Below are 6,933 nucleotides of genomic sequence, written 5' to 3' on the forward strand. Positions count from 1 at the left end.
GTGACCCAGCTAATGTGATTTCTTGCTCAGGAGCTGTGGCCAGGGGGGAAAACTTGAGCCTGGGGGAATACAGGCATATTCCCTGGGCTATTCCAGGGATGACTGCAGGCCACCTTCAGCCTCTTGTCCTGGGACCCCAGTGCCCACAGGGAAGCAGTGTGGGTACCCCTGTGCTCTCCTCTGTGAAGTGAGGTGGCAGCATGTCCCGTACCCCACAAAGACTGAGCCATCAGGTTACTGCTTCCAAATCTCTTGGGTCTTTGGAAACTGAAGGCAGGCTGTCTGGTTCATGAACCCTCCCAGTCAATGAACCCACTTGAACCGATCAAGACCTTTTCTTTCATGACACGCATCATGCAGGCTGCCATTAGCAGTGTGCTTCCCTGCTCCACATCCCATCTCACTACATACAGCCTGCAGGATAAGCACGATTCATGAGGTATGGAATAGCCACAGATGCAGCAGGTTTCTAGCCCCAACGCTACGGCTTGCCAGCTATGTGACCTCAGACATTCCACTTTTCTGGGTCTCCTCAAACTCCCCATTCCCTTCACGCCCAAAACCTCACCATGGAGTTACTAACACACCCTTCTCACCCCTCTCTCATTCACTCATCAATACAATCCAGTTTAACTTCTGGCCCCTTCGGGTCCCTGGAACTACCCCTGTCAAGATCGCCAGTGACATCTGTACTGTGTTCCAGGAGTGGAATCTAGGAGGTTTTTTTTTTTTTGCTCCTGAAATTTGATTTTCAAAATAATCTTAAAAGCCAAGGGCCAGCTCGGTGCTGTAATGCCTGTAATCCCAGCATTTTGGGAGGCCAAGGCGGGCAGATCACCTGAGGTCAGGAGTTTGAGACCACAGTGACCAACATAGTGAGACCCCTGTCTCTACTAAAAATAAAAAAAATTAGTCGGGCGTGGTGGTGCACACCCATAATCCCAGCTACTACGGAGCCTGAGACAGGAGAATCACTTGGCCCCGGAACCTGGGAAGTGGAGGTTGCAGTGAGCCGAGATCATGCCACTCTATTGCACTCCAGCCTGGGCGACAAAGTAAGACTCCGTCTCAAAAAAAAAAAAAAAAGGTAAGCAAATGAAGAACAAGTTTAAAAGTTAGACAGTAGCTGGGCACAGCTACTCGGGAGGCTGAGGCGAGGACAAGAAGATCACTGAAGACCAGGAGCTGGAGACCAACCTGGCCAACACGATGAAACCATGGCTCTACGCAACAACCAACAGAACAAAACAAGGTAGTTTAGAATAATGGTTAGAAGCGTGGAGCCTGGAGTAAAATCTCCAAAATTCTCCTTTCACATATGCAAAATAGAGACAATAATAGGGGTACATTATAGAATTGTGGTAGGCCTATGAACCCCATCGCATGTTAGCAGTTTCGATCTTATTACTATGTACTATGTAAATTCAGTGAGGGAATTTTGGGAAATCTGTCTTGTTCTCTCCTGACCACTAGGAGGTGCACTTCGGAGTAGAAGAAACACGACCGGAAATAGCCCAAACGCTAGATTGGCTTCAACTTCTGGCGGAAGTAGATTCCTCCCTACACCAGGTGTTAACTCAGAAAGAATTCCAAATTTCTACCTAGTGCCAAGGGCAGGGAGGATAAGTTTCCCTTTATACTCTTAGATGTTAATCTCTATTAAAACAGTTAAATTCGCCGGGCGCGGTGGCTCACGCCTGTAATCCCAGCACTTTGGGAGGCCGAGGCGGGCGGATCACAAGGTCAGGAGATCGAGACCACGGTGAACCCCGTCTCTACTAAAAATACAAAAAATTAGCCGGGCGCGGTGGCGGGCGCCTGTAGTCCCAGCTACTCAGGAGGCTGAGGCAGGAGAATGGCGTGAACCCGGGAGGCGGAGCTTGCAGTGAGCCGAGATCGCGCCACTGCACTCCAGCCTGGGCGACAGAGCGAGACTCCGTCTCAAAAAAAAAAAAAAAAAAAAAACAGTTAAATTCGGCATTTTTGCAGCACTATTTCTTTGACGTGTCTTTTTTAAAGGACCCGGAGCCGGAAGTGCTTACCTTTTCCCTGCCAGGACCCAGAGGTTACCTCCCATCAGCACCGGCGCTCTCTTGTCCACTGTCTCTTTCTCAGCGCTTCTTTTTCTGGCTCGGTGAGTTTGTTTGTTTGTTTGTTTTTGTTTGTTTGCTTTTGAGACAGAATCTCACTCTGCTGCCCAGGCTGAAGTGCAGTGGTGCGATCTCAGCTTACTGCAGCCTCCGCTTCCCGGGTTCAAGCGATTCTCCTGCCTCAGCCTCCCAAGTAACTGGGGCTACAGGCGCCCGCCACCACGCCTGGCTAATTTTTGTATTTTTAGTAGAGAGTGGGTTTCACTATGTTGGCCAGGCTGGTCTCGAACGCCTGACCTCAAGTGATCCGCCCGCCTCGGCCTCCCAAAGTGCTGAGATTACAGGCGTGAGCCCCCGCGCCCGACCTGGGTGAGTCTTAATCCGGGTGTGTACCCTGGTAAGGAGGCCTTCCCTACCACTGTGTGTCTGTGGGTATTGTCGGCTTGCTGGAGCGCCTACAGGAACAGAGTGAAGCAGGCAGCGGGGACCGGGGCGGGGGCAGTGGTTGGGCTTTGCGTCCGTTGACGAAAAGAGTCAAACTGTGTGAAGTATTTGAAGAGACTTATTCTGAGTCCAGTATAAGTGACCATGGCCCGTGACACAGCCCTCAGGAGGTCCTGAGAACATCTGCCCAAGGTGGTTGGGGTGCAGCTTGGTTTTGTACATTTTAAGGAGGTGTGTTGCGGGGGCCTGGGCCAGGCTGTTGTTAGGTTTGACAATTGGTCAAGTTTGTCCAAAGACCTGGAATCAACAAAAAGGAATGCCTGAGTTCAGAAAAGCGGTTGTGGAGACCAAGATTCTTATTTCTGCAGATGAATCCTCCAGGTGGCGGGCTTCAAAGAGACTAGATTGTAGGTGTTTCTTATCAGACCTGAAAAGGTGCCATACTCTTAGTGGAGTCTCTCCTGGCTCAGGGAGAAGACCTGGAAAGGGAGAGGGATTCACTACAGAACGTAGATTGTCCCAAGAGACAGCTTTACAGGGCCATGTCAGAATGTGTCAAAGAAATATATTTTTGAGTAAAGTACTTCTGTTTCTTTCAGGGCCTGCAGTCTGTCATGTGATGCTATACTAGAGTCAGGTTGAAATTTGGTATCTTATTGCTACAAAGTCTGTTTTGTCTGTCTTGGGATCGCTTTTAATGTTAATGCTGGTCAGCTGTGCCTGACTTCCATCGGGAGAAGGGCATAATGAGGCAAGTTTGACCCCGCATTTGGCCTGAACTAGTTTTTCAGGTTAACTTAGGAATGCCCTTGGCCAAGAGCAAGAGTCCATTCAGTTGGGTTGGGGGCTTAGAATTTAATTTTTGGTTTATACCGTGCTTACTGATGTTGGCCCACGTGCATTCGTTCATTGCCATGGCCCCACGCTCCTTTTCTTCTAGTCTGTGACCCTAGGGCTGCTGTGGTGGGACTGCAAAAAAAAAAAAAAGATGGGGTGCAGGTCCGCTCACTCAGTTGTTAACAGAGATTCTGATAGTCAGGATCTCTGGGAATATAAAGATGAAACTTCCCCCTCGCCTTCAAGGATATCATGGGCCAGAAGGCAAAGTCGTTTTGAATAGTGGTTCGCTGAGTACCCACTCTGTGCCAGTTGATGGCTGCAAAGAGAACAGAAGGGGTGCTGCTGTAGGAAATAAATGAATGGCTCGGAAGACCACACTGAGGAAGGTGTGAGTTGATACTGGAAGATCTCCAGGTTTGAGGCATCCTTAGAGGGATATGATGGTTTTGTGTGTGTTGAGGGTGTGGTAGCGCAGCAGCTCCCTGGGGAATTAGAAGGTTTTTCTTTATTGACCGTTTACCCTGTGACAGGCACTGCAGGCCTTCAGCGCACAGTGTCTTCCCCATTTTACAGGTGAGGAAAAGACGCAAGTTCAAGTAGATGGTCAAGGCCAGTACTACCGGAAGGACCATCTTGGGGTTCGGACACTGGCGGGGTGGGATTTGCTGCCCCTTGCAAATTGAGAGTATCTCGGGGTCAGTTTTGGTTTGCTCAGCTGTTGGCATTCTTTGGGCTCTGAGTGGGTGAGGTGACCCTTGACCTCCTGGGATCGCATCTGGAGAGTGCCTAGTATTCTGCCAGCTTCGGAAAGGGAGGGAAAGCAAGCCTGGCAGAGGCACCCATTCCATTCCCAGCTTGCTCCGTAGCTGGCGATTGGAAGACACTCTGCGACAGTGTTCAATCCCTGGGTGGGAAAACCTCCTTCCAAGCCTCCATCCAGGATTCTTCTTCACCTGGGGCTGCTTCTTTCCCAAAAGGCATCATGGCCGCCCTCAGACCCCTTGTGAAGCCCAAGATCGTCAAAAAAAGAACCAAGAAGTTCATCCGGCACCAGTCAGACCAATATGTCAAAATTAAGGTATGTGGTCCTGGGATGGAAATAGGTGTGGGGTGAAGAAAGAAGTTTCCAACAGGCTGTCGGTTTCTGACATCACCTAGTCGGGATTACCTTTGACCAATGAACTGGTTTGTGGAAGAGCTTTCTGTAGAAATACAGGTCTCCCCCAGTGTGCCCTAGTGCTGGTCTCAAGTCTCTTGGTGTATGAAGTGAAATTTAAATGAGAAGGGACACTTGGCTGTTTCAATGTGTTTAGAGGGCTTTGCATTTGTGTCGTGTATTTTGGGTTGCCTTATGACAGCAGGAGCCCTATTTTATAGACAGGAAAGCTCAGAGGTGCTGAGAGCAGTGTCTGCAGCTGTGCTCGCCATCTCAGTATCTACACAGTCCCCTCGCATCCCATTGGTGCCTCCTCCATTGCTTGGGAGTAGGAATGGTGGGGGTGCCTGCATTCCTAATGGCTAAAGCCAAGAGCTCCTGGTTTTTCCCACCAAAAAAGCATGTAAGGAAATAGTGAAGTCCTGTTACCAAAGGCAACTGCTGTGTGGCATACTTCCTTTTCATTTGGTTCTGTTTTCCCTCCCCAAAGGAACAGTTGGCACTCTGCACAGACGCTAACCCACCTGTGTGTTATTTCCTTCAGTGTAACTGGCGGAAACCCCGAGGGATTGACAACAGGGTTTGTAGAAGGTTCAAGGGCCAGATCTTGATATGATGTCCAGCATTGGTTATAGGAGCAAAAAAACCCAGAAAGCACATGCTGCCCAGTGGCTTCCGGAAGTTCTTGGTCCACAATGTCAAGCAGCTGGGAGTGCTGCTGATACGCAACAAGTGAGTTGGGCCCATCTCTGGTTTCAGGGCTCAGAAGTTTGCATCTGTGTGGGCACTTCTGGCAGGAACTCTGGAAACTCTTGGGATGCATTTTGGGAAGCTGACATTCTCTGAGGGAATCTGAAGTCATTCCTTGCAGGAGTTTAGAGAATTCTTGTTGGGGCCAGGTGTGGTGGCTCATGCCTGTAATCCCAGTACTTTGGGAGGCCAAGGCGGGCAGATCACCTGAGGTCAGGAGTTTGAGATCAACCTGGCCAACTTGGCGAAACGCCATCTCTACTAAAAAGACAAAATTAGTCAAGCGTGGTGATGTACGCCTGTAGTCTCAGCCACTCGGGAGGCTGAGGTGGGAAAACCGGAAGGAGAGGTTGCAGTGAGCTACAATCGTGCCACTGCACTCCAGCCTGGGCAACAGTGAAACTCCATCTCGAAAGGAAAAAGAGAATGCTGTTGGGGAGTTCAGTGTGTTTCCTTTGTTGGAGAGGGGAGAGACTTTTGTCCTCATAACTCTGGAGACCCAAGACCAGAAAAATGGACTTTGCTTGACACAGTGAACACAGCAGTAATCACCGGTTTTCAATATAATATCTTTTGGCTGTTTCCAGAATGTTGCTTTATTTATGAGGGAATTCGGGGAAGATCAAACATAGGCCTCAGACCTTAAGGGGCCCTTTATGCTTTGGTAAGGGGTATTTTCAGGGGCACAGAGGCATTACAGCCAAATGTGAACTAGAGGGAGAATTAAGAGGAAGACTTTGTGGACAGAGAGTGCTTACACAGAGGTGGAGAGTGCAAAGAGGGGTCACAGGACATTAGTGCTAGGTAGTCTTTATGGTTTGTTTTTAGAGACTCTGTTGCCCAGGCTAGAATGCAGTGGCCATTAACAGCTGTGATGATGGCCTACTGCACCCTTGAACTCCTGGGCTCAACTGATCCTCCTGCTTCGCCCTCCCAAGGTGCTGGGATTACAGACATGAGCCACCATGCCTGCACAAGAACAACAGGTTTAAACAACTAGGCAAGCAGAGGCGGCAGGGGCAGTCTGTATGTGTGCAGGGGCAGTCTCTGTGTGTGCGCAGGCGTAGTCTCCGTGTGTGTGTGTGCGCGCGCACGCACAGGGGCAGTCTCTGTGTGCAGGGGCAGTCTCTGTGCATGTGTGCGTGTGTGCAGGGGCAGTCTGTGTGTTTATGTGTGCGTGTGTGCAGGGGCAGTCTGTGTGTTTATGTGTGCGTGTGTGCAGGGGCAGTCTGTGTGTTTATGTGTGCGTGTGTGCAGGGGCAGTCTGTGTGTTTATGTGTGCGTGTGTGCAGGGGCAGTCTCTGTGCATGTGTGCGTGTATGCAGGGGCAGTCTGTGTGTTTACGTGTGCGTGTGTGCAGGGGCAGTCTCTGTGCATGTGTGCGTGTGTGCAGGGGCAGTCTGTGTGTTTATGTGTGCGTGTGTGCAGGGGCAGTCTGTGTGTTTATGTGTGCGTGTGTGCAGGGGCAGTCTCTGTGCATGTGTGCGTGTGTGCAGGGGCAGTCTGTGTGTTTACGTGTGCGTGTGTGCAGGCGCAGTCTCTGTGCATGTGTGCGTGTGTGCAGGGGCAGTCTGTGTGTTTATGTGTGCGTGTGTGCAGGGGCAGTCTGTGTGTTTATGTGTGCGTGTGTGCAGGGGCAGTCTCTGTGCATGT

General features: G+C 50.3%; 1 non-coding gene across 1 annotated transcript; it reads left to right on the top strand.

Annotated features, from left to right (window-relative positions):
- Positions 1-4,131: 4,131 nt before the first annotated feature.
- LOC123572069 (small nucleolar RNA SNORA7) lies at positions 4,132-4,270 on the top strand. The gene has a single exon (XR_006696409.2). It is a non-coding gene; the product is annotated as a small nucleolar RNA SNORA7 (small nucleolar RNA).
- Positions 4,271-6,933: the final 2,663 nt, after the last annotated feature.

This window comes from Macaca fascicularis, chromosome 2, assembly GCF_037993035.2.
Source record: "Macaca fascicularis isolate 582-1 chromosome 2, T2T-MFA8v1.1".
NCBI lineage: Eukaryota > Metazoa > Chordata > Mammalia > Primates > Cercopithecidae > Macaca > Macaca fascicularis.